Source organism: Triticum aestivum, chromosome 7B (genome assembly GCF_018294505.1).
Source record: "Triticum aestivum cultivar Chinese Spring chromosome 7B, IWGSC CS RefSeq v2.1, whole genome shotgun sequence".
Taxonomy (NCBI): Eukaryota; Viridiplantae; Streptophyta; class Magnoliopsida; order Poales; family Poaceae; genus Triticum; species Triticum aestivum.
Genome location: NC_057813.1, coordinates 704,816,510 through 704,837,690, shown reverse-complemented (window position 1 = coordinate 704,837,690; position 21,181 = coordinate 704,816,510). Strand labels below are relative to the sequence as shown.

Here is a 21,181-nt window from a genome sequence, read left to right as displayed (position 1 = left end):
CTTATCAACCTGAAACTTTTCACATAAGCGTCGCAGCCCCAAAATTTTAAGAAACGACAACTTAGGTTTCTCTAAACCGGTGTCATCTCAACGGAATTACGTGGTACCCTATTAAAGTGAGTGCGGATGTCTCTAATGCCTAACCCATGAACAATAGTGGTAATTCGATAAGAGAAATCATGGTACGCATCATATCCAATAGGGTGCAACTATGATGTTCAGTCACACCATCACACTATGGTGTTCCAGGCGGTATTAATTATGAAACAATTTCCACAATGTCTTAATTGTGTGCCAAAACTCGTAACTCAGATATTCATCTCTATGATCATATCATAGACATTATATCCTCTTGTCACAATGATCTTCTACTTCACTCTGAAATTACTTGAACCATTCAATAATTCAGACTTGTGTTTCATCAAGTAAATATTCTCAACATCTACTCGAATCATCTGTGAAGTAAGAACATAACGATATTCACTGCATGCCTCAGCACTCATTGGACTGCACACATCAAAATGTGTTACTTCCAACAAGTTGCTATCTTGTTCCATCTTACTGAAAACGAGGCTTTCAGTCATCTTGCCCATGTGGTATGATTTGCATGTCTCAAGTGATTCAAAATCAAGTGAGTTCAAACGGTCCATTTGCATGGAGTTTCTTCATGCATATACACCAATAGACATGGTTCGCATGTCTCAAACTTTTCAAAATGAGTGAGTCCAAAGATCCATCAACATGGAGCTTCTTCATGCATTTTATACCGATATGACTTACGTGGCAGTGCCACAAGTAGGTGGTACTATCATTACTATCTCATGAACATGTGTATCACTACGATCGAGATTCAATGAACCATTCATTTTAGGTGCAAGACCATTGAAGGTATTATTCAAATAAATAGAGTAACCATTATTCTCTTTAAATGAATAACCGTATTGCGATAGTCATAATCCAATCATGTCTATGCTCAACGCAAACACCAAATAACAATTATTCAGGTTTTAACACCAATCTCGATGGTAGAGGGAGCGTACGATGCTTGATCATATCAACATTGGAAACATTTCCAACACATATCATCAGCTCACCTTTAGCTAGTCTCCGTTTATTCCGTAGCTTTTATTTCGAGTTACTAACACTTAGCAACCGAACCGATATCTAATACCCTGGTGCTACTAGGAGTACTAGTAAAGTACACATCAACACAATGTATATCCAATATACTTCTATCGACCTTGCCAGCCTTCTCATCTACCAAGTATCTAGGGTAATTCTGCTCCAGTGGCTGTTCCCTTCATTACAGAAGCACTTAGTCTCGGGTTTGGGTTCAACCTTGGGTTTCTTCACTAGAGCAGCAGCTGAATTGCCGTTTCATGAAGTATCCCTTTGTTCCCTTGCCCTTGTTGAAACTAGTGGTCTCACTGACCATCAACGATTGATGCTCCTTCTTGATTTCTACTTTCGTGGTGTCAAACATCGCGAATATCTCAAGGATCATCACATCTATCCCTGATATGTTATAGTTCATCACGAAGCTCTAGCAGCTTGGTGGTAATGACTTCGGAGAAACTATCACTATTTCATCTGGAAGATCAACTCCCACTTGATTCAAGTGATTGTTGTACTCAGACAATCTGAGCACAAGCTCAACAATTGAGGTTTTCTCCTTTAGTTTGCAGGCTAAGAAAATCGTCGGAGGTCTCATACCTCTTGACGTGGGCACAAGCCTGAAATCCCAATTTCAGCCCTCAAAACATCTCATATGTTTCGCGATGTTTCAAAAACATCTTTGGTGCCTCAACTCTAAACCGTTTAACTGAACTATCATGTAGTTATCAAAATGTGTATGTCAGATGTTCGCAACATCCATAGACAATGTTCGAGGGTCAACACACCGAGCGGTGCATTAAGGACATAAGCTATCTACTGTCCGCATAATCGCTACTTTCAACTTTCAACTATATTTTCTCTAGGAACATATCTAAACAGTGGAACTAAAGCGCGAGCTTATGACATAATTTGCAAAAGGTCTTTTGACTATGTTCAGGATAATTAAGTTCATCTTATGAACTCCCACTTAGATAGACATCCCTCTGGTCATCTAAGTGATTACATGATCCGAGTCAACTAAGCCGTGTCCGATCATCACGTGAGACGGACTAGTCATCATCGGTGAACATCTTCATGTTGATCGTATCTACTATACGACTCATGCTCGACCTTTCGGTCTCCGTGTTCCGAGGCCATGTCTGTACATGCTAGGCTCGTCAAGTTAACCCTAAGTGTTTTCGCTGTGTAAAACTGTCTTACACCCGTTGTATGTGAACGTAAGAATCCATCACACCCGATCATCACGTGGTGCTTAGAAGTGACGAACTGTAGCAACGGTGCACAGTTAGGGGAGAACACTTCTTGAAATTTTGTAAGGGATCATCTTATTTACTACCGTCGTCCTAAGTAAGGAAGATGCATAAACATGATAAACATCACATGCAATCAAATAGAGTAGTGACATGATATAGCCAATATCATATAGCTCCTTTGATCTTCATCTTCGGGGCTCCATGATCATCTTGTCACCGGCATGACACCATGATCTCCATCATCATGATCTCCATCATCGTGTCTTCAGGAAGTTGTCATGCCAACGACTACTTCTACTTCTATGACTAATGCGTTTAGCAATAAAGTAAAGTAGTTTACATGGCGTTCTTCAATGACACGCAGGTCATACAATAAATAAAGACAACTCCTATGGCTCCTGCCGGTTGTCATACTCATCGACATGCAAGTCGTGATTCCTATTACAAGAACATGATCAATCTCATACATCACATATATTCATCACATTCTTCTTGGCCATATCACATCACAAAGCATACCCTGCAAAAACAAGTTAGACGTCCTCTAATTGTTGTTGCATGTTTTACGTGGCTGCTATGGGTTTCTAGCAAGAACGTTTCTTACCTACGCAAAACCACAACATGATATGCCAATTGCTATTTACCCTTCATAAGGACCCTTTTCATCGAATCCGTTCCGACTAAAGTGGGAGAGACTGGCACCCGCTAGCCACCTTATGCACCAAGTGCATGTCAATCGGTGGAACCTGTCTCACGTAAGAGTACGTGTAAGGTCGGTCCGGGCCGCTTCATCCCACAATACCGTCGAAACAAGATTGGACTAGTAACGGTAAGCATATTGAACAAAATCAACACCCACAACTACTTTGTGTTCTACTCGTGCAAAGAATCTACGCAATAGACCTAGCTCATGATGCCAGTGTTGGGGAACGTAGCAGAAATTCAAAATTTTCCTACGTGTCACCAAGATCTATCTATGGAGAAACCAGCAACGAGGGGAAGGAGAGTGCATCTACATACCCTTGTAGATCGCTAAGCGGAAGCGTTCAAGTGAACGGGGTTGATGGAGTCGTACTCGTCGTGATTCAAATCACCGATGATCAAGTGCCGAACGCATGGCACCTCCGCGTTCAACACACGTACAGCCCGATGACGTCTCCCACGCCTTGATCCAGCAAGGAGAGAGGGAGAGGTTGAGGAAGACTCCATCCAGCAGCAGCACAACGGCGTGGTGGTGGTTGAGGAGCGTGGCAATCCCGCAGGGCTTCGCCAAGCACCATGGGAGAGGAGGAGGAGGGAGAGAGGCAGGGCTGCACCAAGAGGAGAAGTTCTCATGTGTTATGGGCAGCCCCAGGGCTCTATTTATATAGGGGAGAAGGGGGCTGCGCCCCCTTTAGGGTTTCCCACCCCAAGGGGTGCGGCCAGCCCTAGATGGGACTTGGGGAGGCGGCCAAGAGGGGGAGAGAGGGGAGGCGCCCACTAGGTGGGCCTTAAGGCCCATCTGGACTAGGGTTTGCCCCCTCCCACTCTCCCTTGCGCCTTGGCCCCCTTGTGGGGGGCGCACCAGCCCTCCTAGGGGCTGGTCCCCTCCCACACTTAGCCCACGCAACCTTCTGGGGCTGGTGGCCCCACTTGGTGGACCCCCGGGACCCTCCCGGTGGTCCCGGTACATTATCGATATCGCCCGAAACTTTTCCGGTGACCAAAACAGGACTTCCCATATATAAATCTTTACCTCCGGACCATTCCGGAACTCCTCGTGACGTCCGGGATCTCATCCGGGACTCCGAACAACATTCGGTAACCACATACAAGCTTCCTTTATAACCCTAGCGTCACCGAACCTTAAGTGTGTAGACCCTACGGGTTCGGGAGACATGCAGACATGACCGAGACGTTCTCCGGTCAATAACCAACAGCGGGATCTGGATACCCATGATGGCTCCTACATGTTCCACGATGATCTCATCGGATGAACCACGATGTCAAGGACTTAATCAATCCCGTATTCAATTCCCTTTGTCTATCGGTATGTTACTTGCCCGAGACTCGATCGTCGGTATCCAATACCTTGTTCAATCTCGTTACCGGCAAGTCACTTTACTCGTTCCGTAACACATCATCCCATGATCAACTCCTTGGTCACATTGCGCATATGATGATGTCCTACCGAGTGGGCCCAGAGATACCTCTCCGTTTACACGGAGTGACAAATCCCAGTCTCGATCCGCATAAAACAATAGATACTTTCGGAGATACCTGTAGTGCACCTTTATAGTCACCCAGTTACGTTGTGACGTTTGATACACCCAAAGCACTCCTACGGTATCCAGGAGTTACACGCTCTCATGGTCGAAGGAAGAGATACTTGACATTGGCAAAGCTCTAGCAAATGAACTACACGATCTTTGTGCTAGGCTTAGGATTGGGTCTTGTCCATCACATGATTCTCCTAATGATGTGATCCCGTTATCAACGACATCCAATGTCCATGGTTAGGAAACCATAACCATCTGTTGATCAACGAGCTAGTCAACTAGAGGCTTACTAGGGACATGGTGTTGTCTATGTATTCACACGTGTATTACGATTTCCAGATAATACAGTTATAGCATGAATAAAAGACTATTATCATGAACAAAGAAATATAATAATAACATATTTATTATTGCCTCTAGGGCATATTTCCAACACCCAGCCCGTAGCTCCTTATGTTTGATATTTGTGTCAGTTTCCAAAATAGTGCCGCTACACTTCAGCTCTTCCTCGTACTGCTCCAAGAAATGGGCCGACCGGCTAACAGACTCCTTACCTGCGTTGTGCGTGCAGTCATCCCTGAGAAACCAACAACGCCAAAGAAGAAGCAGTGTCTTAGCTCTTGTCTCGGGGTTGCAAGGGTTGATGAGGTTCTGTAACCGATCCACCCCAGTGTGTCTGAACTAGGATTCACTAGGGAAATTCCAGATTTCTCTCATCTCATGCCTCAGAGCCTTGCTTTTAGTGCATGAAACTACAGCATAAAATTCATCTTCCTCTTCAGTACCACAAATCTCACACACACTGTCCACTTCAAGTGTACGTTTCCATTTATTCTTCTTTGTGGGCAAGGTGTTCGTGGCAACCCTCCAGCCGGAAATCTTAATTTTCTCAGGAACTTTTGCTTTCCATATGATGTCCCAAATGCTTCGGTTGTCGGCGTCATTCGTAGAGCTCGAGGCTGGATTTTTGGACTGCTTTTGGAGGGAGACCGCTAACCTGTACGCATTTCAAACAGTGAAAATGCCGGATTTTTCAAAGTGCCAGGCAAGGGTGTCCTCAGTTTTAGTACTAGGAAGCCTTATACTGCATATAGCCTCAGCGTCAAAGTGGTAGAACAGTTGGTGCACCTTCTCCGTGTCCCACCCAGTACCGTCAGCCCTTAACAACTGGTTTACCCATCTGAGTCTAGACCGACGAATGAAGCTTGCTGGTTTGAGGCCCTCTTTACGTGGGATCCAATTGTCTCTCTGAATATTTACCTTCCTCCCATGCCCTATTCTCCACACAAGACCGGCCTTGAGCAGTTCGAGTCCATATTCTATTCCACGCCAAACAGGGGAGGCTTCCGATGCAAAAACCGTGTCTATTAGCTCCCCGTGCGGGTAATATTTTGACTTTAGAACGCGTGCACATAAGCTGTCCGGCCTCTGAATCAATCTCCATGCTTGCCTGGCGAGCAGAGCTTGGTTGAACAGCTTCATGTCTCTAAAACCAATACACCCTCCTCTCTTTGGCCTAGTCATTTGCTCCCAAGACATCCAATGAACCTTCCTATGGCCCTTTTCCTCACCCCACCAAAAATCATGGATTAGTCTTTTATACTTATCACAGAAACCTTGTGTCATCTTGAAGACCCCCATGCAGAAAGTGGGAAGGGCCTGCAGGATCGATTTCACTAGGACCTCCTTAGCTGCATGAGACATGAATCTCTCTGACCAGTCCGAACATCTCTTAATAAATCTTTCCATGATAGGCTGAAATAAAGAATCCTTCATGCGACCTTCTGGCGTGGGGAGCCCTAAATACTTGCTCTCAAAAGTAGAGGACGTGATCTGCAACTCCGTCATGACCCCTTGTTGGGTCGCCTCTGGACACAGCTCACTGAAGAGAATTGAACACTTGTTGTAACTCAGTAGTTGGCCTGAACCTTTCTAAAAATTGGCAAGTACTTGCATGATGCACTCTGCCTCCTCTTTGCACGCCTTGAAGAAGAGTAAGCTGTCATCGGCAAACAACAGGTTGGAGATCCCGGGACTGCCTCTAGCAATCTTCAGGGGGGTGATTTTTCCTCGACGAACCTCCTTGTCCAGCAAGCATGAAAGCCCTTCAGCCACGAACAGGAAGAGATATGGGCTCAACGGGTCACCCTGCCGAAGCCCTCTCGAGGGGATGAAAGGCTCGAGGAGCTCCCCATTGTATTTGACTGTGTATCTCACGGATTTTACGCAGCTCATCACCCAGCCAACCCATTTTTGCTCAAACCCAAGCTCCAGGAGAGACTCTTCCATAAAACCCCAGTCGACTCTATCATATGCCTTTGCCAAATCCAACTTAAAAGTACAGTGCGTATTAGCTGGCTATTTGGAATGCTGGATTTTGTAGAAGCACTCGAAAGCAATCATGGCGTTGTATGTGATCAGGCGGCCAGGGATAAAGGCACTCTGTGTCTCAGAAATCAGATCATCCAGAAGGGGTCTCAAGCGATTCACCATGCACTTGGAGATCACTTTATATATCACGTTGCACAGACTTATTGGACTATAGTCTTTCAGGTGCTCTGCATTATTCTTCTTTGGGATGAGAATGATTACTGTGTCATTAATTCCCTCCGGCATGATACACTCCTGGAAAAATTCCAGAACCGCATTCACCACGTCCCTCTTGACAGTACTCCAATTCCTCTGGAAAAACCTTGCTGGAAAGCCGTCGGGGCCTGGAGCTTTCAAAGGGCCAATTTGGAAGAGTGCGTCGCTGATTTCCTTTTCCGTGAAATCCTTAACCAACGACGCATTCATCTATACAGAAACTCTTTCATTCAGGCAGTCCACTATAACCTTAGGATCGACCTCGTCTTCTTTAGTGTACAATTGTTTGAAGAAGCTTGTGGTCATTTCCAGTAACTTGTCCATTTCTTCCACCCAAACACCATCCTCATTTTTTAACTTACTGATTGTATTCTTTTTACGTCTCCATGAGGCCTTTCATTGGAAGTACTTGGTATTTTTATCTCGTTCTCTCAGCCATAACGCTCTAGATCGTTGTCTCCACATCATCTCCTCCCAGTGCAAAACCTCGTCCAAATTCCTAGATACAGCCTTAATCTCCCTGTCTCTGGCAGCCGACGCTTGTTTCTTCCACAGGCTATCCAATTGCTTCCTGAGCGAAGCAGTTTGCTTTATGATTGAGCCAAAGTTGTTGCCCATGTGTTTAGGGAGCGTTCCAGACCTGCAAGTTTCTGTGATATGTCAGATAGGTTCTCAGCTGTCCCTTTCTCCTCCCAAGAGTTCAAAATTGTTGGGGAACGTAGCAGAAATTCAAAAATTTCCTACGTGTCACCAAGATCTATCTATGGAGAAACCAGCAACGAGGGGAAGGAGAGTGCATCTACATACCCTTGTAGATCGCTAAGCGGAAGCGTTCAAGAGAACGGGGTTGAAGGAGTCGTACTCGTCGTGATCCAAATCACCGGAGATCCTAGTGCCGAACGGACGGCACCTCCGCGTTCAACACACGTACAGCCCGGTGACGTCTCCCATGCCTTGATCCAGCAAGGAGAGAGGGAGAGGTTGAGGAAGACTCCATCTAGCAGCAGCACAACGGCGTGGTGGTGATGGAGGAGCGTGGCAATCCTGCAGGGCTTCGCCAAGCACCGCGGGAGAGGAGGAGTACTTGGGAGAGGGGGAGGGCTGCGCCAGAACATGTGGTGTGGCTGCCCTCCCACCCCCCCACATATATATAGGGGCAAGGGAGAGGGGGGGTGGCCCCTCAGATCCAATCTGAGGAGGGGGCAGCGGCCAAGGGGGGGAGGAGTGCCTCCCAAGTCAAGTGGAGGCCCTCCCCCTTAGGGTTTTCCCCTTCCCATGTGCATGGGCCTTGGGGGGGCTGGTGCCCCTGGCCCATTAAGGCTAGGGAGCCCCCTACAGCCCATGCTACTGTATTGGACGTGGTGGAACAATTTCCGGACCTCCGGACCCCTCCGGAATCCTCCGGAACCTTTTGGAAGCTTCCCGGTACAATACCGAAAAAACCCGAACTTTTTCCGGAACCCGAACAACAACTTTCCATATATAAATCTTTACCTCCGGACCATTCCGAAACCCCTCGTGACGTCCGGGATCTCAGCCAGGACTCCGAACAACATTCGGTAACCACATACAAACTTCCTTTATAACCCTAGCGTCATCGAACCTTAAGTGTGTAGACCCTACGGGTTCGGGAACCATGCAGACATGACCGAGACGTTCTCCAGTCAATAACCAACAGCAGGATCTGGATACCCATGTTGGCTCCCACATGTTCCACGATGATCTCATCGGATGAACCACGATGTCAAGGACTCAATCGATCCCGTATACAATTCCCTTTGTCTAGCGGTATTGTACTTGCCCGAGATTCGATCGTCGGTATACCGATACCTTGTTCAATCTCGTTACCGGCAAGTCTCTTTACTCGTTCCGTAACACATCATCCTGTGATCAACCCCTTGATCACATTGTGCACATTATGATGATGTCCTACTGAGTGGGCCCAGAGATACCTCTCCGTTTACACGGAGTGACAAATCCCAGTCTCGATTCGTGCCAACCCAACAGACACTTTCGGAGATACCTGCAGTGCACATTTATAGCCACCCAGTTACGTTGTGACGTTTGGTACACCCAAAGCATTCCTACGGTATCTGGGAGTTGCACAATCTCATGGTCTAAGGAAATGATACTTGACATTAGAAAAGCTTTAGCATATGAACTACACGATCTTTGTGCTAGGCTTAGGATTGGGTCTTGTCCATCACATCATTATGATCCCGTTATCAACGACATCCAATGTCCATGGTTAGGAAACCGTAACCATCTATTGATCAACGAGCTAGTCAACAGAGGCTTACTAGGGACATGGTGTTGTCTATGTATCCACACATGTATCTAAGTTTCCTTTCAATACAATTATAGCATGGATAATAAACAATTATCATGAACAAGGAAATATAATAATAACTAATTTATTATTGCCTCTAGGGCATATTTCCAACAGTCTCCCACTTACACTAGAGTCAATAATCTAGTTCACATCGCCATGTGATCAACACTCACACGTCACATCGCCATGTGACCAACTTCCAAAGAGTTTACTAGTGTCATTAAACTAGTTCACATCATCATGTGATTAAGACTCAATGAATTCTGGGGTTTGATCATGTTTTGCTTGTGAGAGAGGTTTTAGTCAACGGGTCTGCAACTTTCAGATTCATATGTACTTCGCAAATCTCTAGGTCATTCTGTAAATGCTGCTTCCATGCTCCACTTGGAGCTATTCCAAATGGGTGCTCCACTATACGTATCCGGTTTGCTACTCAGAGTCACTCGGATAGGTGTTAAAGCTTGCATCGACGTAAACCTTTACGCCAAACTCTTTATCACCTCCATAATCGAGAAACATGTCCTTATTTACTCCAAGGACAATTTTGACCGCTGTCCAATGATCCATTCCTGGATCATTCTTGTACCCCTTGACTGACTCATGGCAAGGCACACTTCCGGTGCGGTACACAACATAGCATACTATAGAGCCTACGTCTGAAACATAGGGGACGGCCTTCGTCCTTTGTCTCTCTTCTGCCGTGGTCGAGCTTTAAGTCTTAACTTCATACCTTACAACTCAGGCAAGAACTCCTTCTTTGACTGATCCATCTTGAACACCTTCAAGATCATGTCAAGGTATGTGCTCATTTGAAAGTACCATTAAGCGTTTTTGATCTATCCTCATAGATCTTGGTGCTCGATGTTCAAGTAGCTTAATCCAGGTTTTCTAATTGAAAAACACTTTTCAAATAATCCTATATGCTTTCCAGAAATTCTACATCATTTCTGATCAACAATATGTCAACAACATATACTCATCAGAAATTCTATAGTGCTCCCACTCACTTCTTTGGAAATACAAGTTTCTCATAAACTTTGCATAAACCCAAAATCTTTGATCATCTTATCAAAGTGCATATTCCAACTCCGAGATGCTTACTCCAGTCCATGGAAGGATCGCTGGAGCTAGCATACCTTTTAGCATCCTTAGGATTGACAAAACCTTTCTGATTGTATCACATACAACCTTTCCTTACGAAAACTGGTAAGGAAACTCGTTTTGACATCCATCTGCCAGATTTCATAAATGCAGCTAATGCTAACATGATTCCGACGGACTTAAGCATCGCTACGGATGAGAAAATCTCATCGTAGTCAACTCCTTGAACTTGTGAAAAACTCTTCGCCACAAGTCGAGCTTCATAGACGGTGACATTACCGTCCATGTCCGTTTTCTTCTTAAAGATCCATTTATCTCAATGGCTCGCCGATGAACGCGCAAGTCCACCAAAGTCCATGCTATGGATCCTATCTCGGATTTCATGGCTTCTAACCATTTGTCGGAATTTGGGCCCACCGTCGCTTCTTCATAGCTCGTAGGTTCATTGTTGTCTAGCAACATGACCTTCAAGACAGGATTACTGTACCACTCTGAAGTAGTACACATCCTTGTCACCCTACGAGGTACAGCAGTGACTTGATCCGAAACTTCATGATCACTATCCTAAGCTTCTACTTCAATTAGTGTAGACGCCACAGGAACAACTTCCTGTGCCCTGCTACACACTAGTTGTAGTGACGGTTCAATAACCTCATCAAGTCTCCACCATCCTCCCACTCAATTCTTTCGATAAAAAGTTTTCCTCGGGAAAGGACCTAATTCTAGAAACAATCCCTTTTGCTCCTGGGACTGAGACTGGAGGTATACCCAACTGTCTTGGGTGTGCTATGAATATGCATTTATCCGCTTTGGGTTCGAGCTTATCAGCGTGAAACTTTTTCACATAAGCGTCGCAGCCCCAAACCTTTAAGAAATGACAGCTTAGGTTTCTCTAAACCATAGGTCATACGGTGTCATGTCAACGAAATTACGTGGTGCCCTATTTAAAGTGAATGTGGTTGTCTCTAATGCCTAACCCATGAATGATAGTGGTAATTCGATAAGAGACATCATGGTACGCACCATATCCAATAGGGTGCAACTATGATGTTCGGACACACCATCACACTATGGTGTTCCAGGCGGTATTAATTGTGAAACAATTTCCAGAATGTCTTAATTGCGTGCCAAAGCTCGTAACTCAGATACTCATCTCTATGATCATATCATAGACATTTTATCCTCTTGTCACGATGATCTTCAACTTCACTCTGAAGTTATTTGAACCATTCAATAATTCAGACTTGTGTTTCATCAAGTAAATATACTTAGTATCTACTCAAATCATCCGTGAAGTAAGAACATAACGATATTCACTACGTTCCTTAGCACTTATTGGACTGCACACATCAAAATGTATTACTTCCAATAAGTTGCTATCTTGTTCCATCTTACTGAAAACGAGGCTTTTCAGTCATCTTGACCATGTGGTATGATTTGCATATCTCAAGTGATTCAAAATCAAGTGAGTCTAAACGATCCATCTGCATGGAGTTTCTTCATGTGTATACACTAATAGACATGGTTCGCATGTCTCAAACTTTTCAAAAACGAGCGAGTCCAAAGATCCATCGACATGGAGCTTCTTCATGCGTTTTATACCAATATGACTTACATGGCAATGCCACAAGTAAGTGGTACTATCATTACTATCTTATATCTTTTGGCATGAAAATGTGTATCACTACGATCGAGATTTAATAAACTATTCCTTTAGGTGCAAGACCATTAAAGGTATTATTCAAATAAATAGAGTAACCATTATTCTCCTTAAATGAATAACCGTATTGCGATAGACATAATCGAATCATGTCTATGCTCAACGCAAACACCAAATGACAATTATTCAGGTTTAATACTAATCTTGATGGTAGAGGGAGCGTGCGATGTTTGATCACATCAAACATGGAAACACTTCCAACACATATCGTCAGCTCACCTTTAGCTAGTCTCCGTTTATTCCGTAGCTCTTTTATTTCGAGTTACTAACACTTAGAAACCGAACCGGTATCTTAATACCCTGGTGCTACTAGGAGTACTAGTAAAGTACACATTAACATAATGTATATCCAATATACTTCTATCGACCTTGCCAGCCTTCTTATCTACCAAGTATCTAGGGTAATTCTGCTCCAGTGGCTGTTCCCCTTATTACATAAGCACTTAGTCTCGGGTTTGGGTTCAACCTTGGGTTTCTTCACTGGAGCAGCAACTGATTTGCCATTTCATGAAGTGTCCCTTCTTGCCCTTGCCCTTCTTGAAACTAGTGGTTTCACCAACCATCAACAATTGATGCTCCTTCTTGATTTCTACTTTCGCGGTGTCAAACATCATGAATACCTCAAGGATCATCATATCTATCCCTGATATGTTATAGTTCATCACGAAGCTCTAGCAGCTTGGTGGCAATGACTTTGGAGAAAACATCACTATCTCATCTGGAAGATCAACTCCCACTTGATTCAAGTGATTGTTGCACTCAGACAATCTAAGCACAAGCTCAACAATTGAGCTTTTCTCCCTTAGTTTGCCGGCTAAGAAAATCGTCGGAGGTCTTATACCTCTTGACGTGGGCACGAGCCTGAAATCCCAATTTCAGCCCTCGAAACATCTCATATGTTCCGCGATGTTTCGAAAACGTCTTTGATGCCTCAACTCTAAACCGTTTAACTAAACTATCACGTAGTTGTCAAAACCTGTATGTCCGATGTTTGCAACATCCACAGACGATGTTTGGGGTTCTGCACACTGAGCGGTGCATTAAGGACATAAGCTTTCTACTGATCGCATACTCGCTACTGTCAACTTTCAACTATATTTTCTCTAGGAACATATCTAAACAGTGGAACTAAAGCGCGAGTTTACGACATAATTTGCAAAGATCTTTTGACTATGTTCAGGATAATTAAGTTCATCTTATGAACTCCCACTCAGATAGACATCCCTCTAGTCATCTAAGTGATTACATGATCCGAGTCAACTAGGCCGTGTCCGATCATCACGTGAGACGGACCAGTCATCATCGGTGAACATCTTCATGTTGATCGTACCCTCCATACGACTCATGCTCCACCTTTCGGTCTCTTGTGTTCCGAGGCCATGTCTGTACATGCTAGGCTCGTCAAGTTAACCTAAGTGTTTCGCGTGTGTAAATCTGGCTTACACCCGTTGTATGTGAACGTAAGAATCTATCACACCTGATCATCACGTGGTGCTTCGAAACGAGAACTTTCGCAACGGTGCACAGTTAGGGGGAACACTTTCTTGAAATTTTAATAAGGGATCATCTTATTTACTACCGTCGTTCTAAGCAAATAAGATGCATAAACATGATAAACATCACATGCAATCAAATAGTGAAATGATATGGCCAATATCATTTTGCTCCTTTTGATCTCCATCTTCGGGGCTCCATGATCATCATCGTCACCGGCATGACACCATGATCTCCATCATCATGATCTCCATCATCGTGTCTTCATGAAGTTGTCTCGCCAACTATTACTTCTACTACTATGGCTACCGGTTAGCAATAAAGTAAAGTAATTACATGGCATTGTTTAATGACACGCAGGTCATACTATAAATAAAGACAACTCCTATGGCTCCTGCCGGTTGTCATACTCATCGACATGCAAGTCGTGATTACTATTACAAGAACATGATCAATCTCATACATCACATATATTCATCACATTCTTCTTGGCCATATCACATCACATAGCATACCCTGCAAAAACAAGTTAGACGTCCTCTAATTGCTGTTTACGTGGCTGCTATGGGTTTCTAGCAAGAACGTTTCTTACCTACGCAAAACCACAACGTGATATGCCAATTGCTATTTACCCTTCATAAGGACCCTTTTCATCAAATCCGTTCCGACTAAAGTGGGAGAGACTGGCACCCGCTAGCCACCTTATGCACCAAGTGCATGTCAGTCGGTGGAACCTGTCTCACGTAAGAGTACGTGTAAGGTCGGTCCGGGCCACTTCATCCCACAATACCGTCGAAACAAGATTGGACTAGTAACGGTAAGCATATTGAACAAAATCAACGCCCACAACTACTTTGTGTTCTACTCGTGCAAAGAATCTACGCACTAGACCTAGCTCTGATACCACTATTGGGGAACGTAGCAGAAATTCAAACATTTCCTACGTGTCACCAAGATCTATCTATGGAGAAACCAGCAACGAGGGGAAGGAGAGTGCATCTACATACCCTTGTAGATCGCTAAGCGGAAGCGTTCAAGAGAACGGGGTTGAAGGAGTTGTACTCGTCGTGATCCAAATCACCGGAGATCCTAGTGCCGAACGGACGGCACCTCCGCGTTCAACACACGTACAGCCCGGTGACGTCTCCCATGCCTTAATCCAGCAAGGAGAGAGGGAGAGGTTGAGGAAGACTCCATCCAGCAGCAGCACAACGGTGTGGTGGTGATGGAGGAGCGTGGCAATCCTGCAGGGCTTCGCCAAGCACCGCGGGAGAGGAGGAGTACTTGGGAGAGGGGGAGGGCTGCGCCAGAACATGTGGTGTGGCTGCCCTCCCACCCCCCACATATATATAGGGGCAAGGGAGAGGGGGGATGGACCCCTCAGATCCAATCTGAGGAGGGGGCGGCGGCCAAGGGGGGGGAGGAGTGCCTCCCAAGTCAAGTGGAGGCCCTCCCCCTTAGGGTTTTCCCCTTCCCATGCGCATGGGCCTTTGGGGGGCTGGTGCCCCTGGCCCATTAAGGCTAGGGCGCCCCCTACAGCCCATGCTACTGTATTGGACATGGTGGAACAATTTCCGGACCTCCGAACCCCTCCGGAATCCTCCGGAACCTTCTGGAAGCTTCCTGGTACAATACCGAAAAAACCCGAACTTTTTCCGGAACCCGAACAACAACTTTCCATATATAAATCTTTACCTCCGGACCATTCCGGAACTCCTCGTGACGTCCGGGATCTCATCCGGGACTCCGAACAACATTCGGTAACCACATACAAACTTCCTTTATAACCCTAGCGTCATCGAACCTTAAGTGTGTAGACCCTACGGGTTCGGGAACCTTGCAGACATGACCGAGACGTTCTCTGGTCAATAAAAAACAGCGGGATCTGGATACCCATGTTGGCTCCCACATGTTCCACGATGATCTCATCGGATGAACCACGATGTCAAGGACTCAATCGATCCCGTATACAATTCCCTTTGTCTAGCGGTATTGTACTTGCCCGAGATTCGATCGTCGGTATACCGATACCTTGTTCAATCTCGTTACCGGCAAGTCTCTTTACTCGTTCCGTAACACATCATCCCGTGATCAACCCCTTGATCACATTGTGCACATTATGATGATGTCCTACCGAGTGGGCCCAGAGATACCTCTCCGTTTACACGGAGTGACAAATCCCAGTCTCGATTCGTGCCAACCCAACAGACACTTTCGGAGATACCTAAGTGCACCTTTATAGCCACCCAGTTACGTTGTGACGTTTGGTACACCCAAAGCATTCCTACGGTATCCGGGAGTTGCACAATCTCATGGTCTAAGGAAATGATACTTGACATTAGAAAAGCTTTAGCATACGAACTACACGATCTTTGTGCTAGGCTTAGGATTGGGTCTTGTCCATCACATCATTCTGCTAATGATGTGATCCCGTTATCAACGACATCCAATGTCCATGGTTAGGAAACCGTAACCATCTATTGATCAACGAGCTAGTCAACAGAGGCTTACTAGGGACATGGTGTTGTCTATGTATCCGCACATGTATCTGAGTTTCCTTTCAATACAATTATAGCATGGATAATAAACGATTATCATGAACAAGGAAATATAATAATAACTAATTTATTATTGCCTCTAGGGCATATTTCCAACAAAAATAGCATCTGTCAATGACTCCATTCTTTCCCACATATACTCATATCGGAATCCCTTGTGCAGGGGTCTCCATTCTTTCCTTGGACCGAATCTAAGGAGCAGGGGAAGATGATCGGATCTAGATGAACAAATGTGCTCGATTGAAGCTTCAGGGAAGATAGAGCTCCAGTGTTGGTCAGCAACCCCGCGATCGATTTTGCCTTGACATTGTCCGCACCCTTTTGTTTATTATCAAAGGTCCATCTTGGACCGCTGAAATCGAGGTCGACCAACTCACAGTCGACCAGAACAACTCTGAAACTTTCCATGTTCTTCTCGTTTCGAGGTGTTCTAGAAAGGTGTTCATGTTGCCAAGCAGTTTCATTGAAATCACCCAGCATGAGCCATGGTTCGTTTGACATCGGCCTGATTCTGCATAAGAGATCCCACATGTGATGCCTCTCACTAGCTTTTGGCTCTCCATAAACAAAGGTACCCCGCCATTGCCGGCCATGGGGATTTAGGCGAACCAACACATCGATGTAACGCAGGCCAATAGCGAGTTCTTTTATTTCAACTTGCTCATCATAGAAGAGAGCAATACCTGCACCCTTTCCCTTTCCGACATGGGAAATGCAATGCTTGAGACCTAGTCTCCTACGCAACTTACGTAATCCTCGCTTTTCCTAGTTTCAGAGATAAAGACCAGAGAAGGCCGGTAGGTGAGCACTAGGCACACCAACTCTTCAACTGTTCGGGGTTGCCCAAGCCCCTGGCAGTTCCAGCTTATTATCATCATGGCTCCTGGTGGGTGCCGTCCATCGCACCCACCAGTTGACCGAGAGCCCCCGGCTCGGTTGCTTCTTGTCCACCATCCTTGCCCTTGCTCCCCTGCCTTGTGCCCTTCTTTTTCTTGTTCTGGTCAGAGACAGAACCCATCTCTTCAGTACCTGCTCTCTCTGAATCATCCTGCCCACGAGTGTCTCTCTTTCCAAGGACCGATCCAGAGTGAGTTGTGCCCTTCCCGTTGCCCTTGATGCCAGCCAAGTCCCGTGTAACTCTGACTTTTTCTTCTGCATCTACATCCCCACCCTTGCCCAGACTCTCAGTTGGTGCAGCCTCCACATGTCCTTCGTTCTGTACTGGATTTGCAAGCACCTTCATAGCTTCGTCCTCCTCTGAAACTTTCTCCTTGATTTCATCCTGGCTGGCAGTCTCCAGTGCACCAGTGGACAGAGCAGGGCTCGGCCTATGAGCATCGGTGATAGCCGGACTGGCTATGCCTCCATAGAGCGGGGTGGGCCCAAAGCCCGGCGGGTGGCTGGGAACCGCAGAGACCTCGGCCCAGACGCCCGCTGAACCGCCGCCGCTTCCAGCCGAGGGCAGAGCCGCCTCCATCACAGTGCCCTCAAAGGAAGCCGTGTTCTGGACTTTGCTAGATGTGGCCTCTGTAACCTTCAGATTTGTGTCAGTTTCCATGCCGTCACCCACTGAGAGACGAGCTACAACCTCCCGCATTTGTTCCATTTGGGTCGACACAGTCTTGTCATGACTGACAGGCATTGGAGCACGCCACAGGGACTGTGATGACTGGCAAGCCTGTTTTTGCCCCATCTTCTCAGGCAGGAACCAAGCACGAGGGTCGTCAAAGTGCACTGGAAGCACAGTGAGCTCCTTACTGTACCTCAGTTTCTTCTCTTCATTTGGGATATCACACCTCGCTTCCATATGTCCTATATATCCACAGAATAAACAGAAATTTGGCAATCTTTCATACCTCAGGTAGACTGTAACCTCCTCCTCTGTGATCTCATCAGCCAACGTAATCTCCTTCTGCAGCGCCGAGTACAAAGGCAGCTGTACTCTCACTCTGAGAAATTTGTCACAAATGTTTCCCCTCGAGTGCGGATCGATCATCACCACCGGCCCTACTTGGTCCCCAAGGTTGCGGGCAAGCTCCTTGGTGAGTAGGTAGAAGGGGATTCCCCTAAACTGAACCCACATCGGCATATGGGAGAATATAGCCGAAGTAGGATCAGCTTCCTTCTCCAAACCGACGACGAGGAACACATCGCCCTTGTATTGCCACGGCCCACCCTTGATGGCGTGTTGCCGGTCTCCCTCTTCTGAGAACTCGAGGATGAATTTGCGCCCTTCCTCTGCAGCAAGTTCATGGTCACCCAGTTCGCCACGAACCTTCCATACCTTGTTCATGTGGTCGATCAGTTGCCTGGAGTTCACCAGCAGGACAGACAGGAATAGTCCGACCGCCCGGAAGCGCGTCTGCACCGCCTTTCGAGCCCCGGTCATGTTGATGACCAGGGTCTTCTTCACAGGTTCCGCACAAGTCTTGGCTATCTCCTTCCCTGGGTGCTGGATGTTGGTGGGGAGGGTGCAGTCGGCGTGCAGCCTAACCGAGCTCCTGGCTGTAGGCACAGCCTCCATCGCCCTCGCAGCATCAGGACCCGCCGCCTCCTGGAGGCTCTTCATCCCCTCCATCGTTGCCCTCAGGGAAATACACGAACACCTTAAGTGCGTGGGTAGAACACAAAACTGGATAAGTGGAGCTTGGGATGGATTCTGCAAAGGTAGCCTCCCTCTAAACAGCAAATCATCCATGGCCTTGTTAATTCCTCCTTTATTCTCCGCCTTAATCCCTGTAAATGACAGCGTTTCCTCCTCATCAGGGAGAAACGGCACCCATGAATTGCCGTGTTCTTCATGTCCCTTAATGGACGAATTAGTTCTGGCCTCCGTTGATTGCGCCCGTCCTGGGTCAGGCGGCTCTTTCCTCTCATCCTTAGAGAGAAGGAACACACGAGATCTGGCTCTTGCCCTCTCCAATATAACTCTCAAAAAAGCAATGTGAATCTTCAGGCTTCCGATGACTCTTGTGGTATATCCGAGAAGGTCTTTGACAGTGGCGAAGGAATTGGGATTTAGTTGGATAGGATTGTAGAGGAGAGTCTCAGGATTGGTTTTCGTGGGGCTTCGGTTTTCAGCGATTATCCATCGGCGATTTCTGAAGGAGAAAAGGGGATCGCCTTTCGTGGGTTGCGGGAGAGGAACAGATGCGGGAGCCATAATAAGCTGGTTAGGTTTGCTTTTTTTTTTGAGCAGGTTAGGAGGTGGCCCAGCGAGCGCTTAGCTGCTGCTGGCCGAGACGAGCACACCGCTCGGTTCGCCGGATATTTTTTAGTACCACATCGCTCGCGTTGGAGGCTACTTCGCGATCTAAATAGCCTGGTACTGACTCACGTATCGCCGATGATGCAAAGCATATACACCAGCTTGCTGATCCAGGGTCTGTCGAGGCAAAAAGCAGTCATCACATACTTCTGGCCGGGTCAGGCCGTGGGCCTGTCACCTTAAGTTGCTATAAAGTCGTGCACGAGGGGGGTTAGAACTATGGATTGGCGTCAGTCTTTTTTTTCCTAAGCCTTCATTTTTATTTTTTCAAAATATCAACATCGACTGTGAAAATGGCCGGCGCACACCGGCCGGCCCGGTCGTGCCGTAGCCATCAGATGCGACTTGCGTGGGCCGTTCGATTTGCTGAAATGGTTTTCGCTCAGCTCCCCACATCATGGCCAGTATCGCGGATCCCGTTGTCCTCGGCCGCGGAACAGCGCCATGCCGGTCCAAAGCACCGCGCCTCGCCGGGGCCACCACCCTCGATTGCGGCATCCATGGATCCCGCCGCACCGACACTCGCAGCCTACACTTGCACTGGTTCTAGCAATGATTAGAACTATGGATTGGCGTCAGTCTTTTTTTTCCTAAGCCTTCATTTTTATTTTTTCAAAATATCAACATCGACTGTGAAAATGGCCGGCGCACACCGGCCGGCCCGGTCGTGCCGTAGCCATCAGATGCAACTTGCGTGGGCCGTTCGATTTGCTGAAATGGTTTTCGCTCAGCTCCCCACATCACGGCCAGTATCGCGGATCCCGTTGTCCTCGGCCGCGGAACAGCGCCATGCCGGTCCAAAGCACCGCGCCTCGCCGGGGCCACCACCCTCGATTGCGGCATCCATGGATCCCGCCGCACCGACACTCGCAGCCTACACTTGCACTGGTTCTAGCAATGGCGTGGTGTGGTTGCAACATCTCACCACAGGCCTCGAAGCTCGCCGGCTCGCCGTGGTGACATTGTAGCTTGTCGCGGCAACAGTTCTAGCAAAGCCAATTCACGGTTGCAGCACCTTGCTGCCACGGTTCTAGCTCGCTGCGGTGACCTAACGCAGCTCGCCACGGTTACCGGTTTGACTCCGTCACGCCTTCCGGTCGAGGTAGTAACAAAATAGTAGCCGGTTGCAGCAAAAAAGCCAGTTCCAGCAAAAATTGCCCCACCATCGCTGGGTTAAATAAAAAAATTCCGTCGGCGTTGCCGGCTTGAAGAAAAAAAAATCTTCGGTTTGAACAAAAAAAGAAGCCAATTCCAGCAGGGTCAAAACCGAGGGTTCACCATCTAACGGAACCTGCGTGTGAACAATTACGCCACGTCACCATTTGCAGGTCTAATCTGTCATAATCATGATCAAAAGGGTGTAAGCCACCAACCCGTGTTTTGTGCAAAAAAAAGAGTAGACGTAGAATTTGGTTTTTGGCACGAATGTGTAAACTTGTGTTTTCTGCAAACCTAGCCTTCGTTGCCGACGGTTTTTGCAATTCACTCCCCTGGT

General features: G+C 46.7%; 1 pseudogene; it reads right to left on the bottom strand.

Moving 5' to 3' along the window:
- LOC123158540 (AAA-ATPase At3g28580-like) overlaps positions 1-21,181 on the bottom strand; it is a 42,334-nt pseudogene that overhangs the window by 20,584 nt on the left and 569 nt on the right.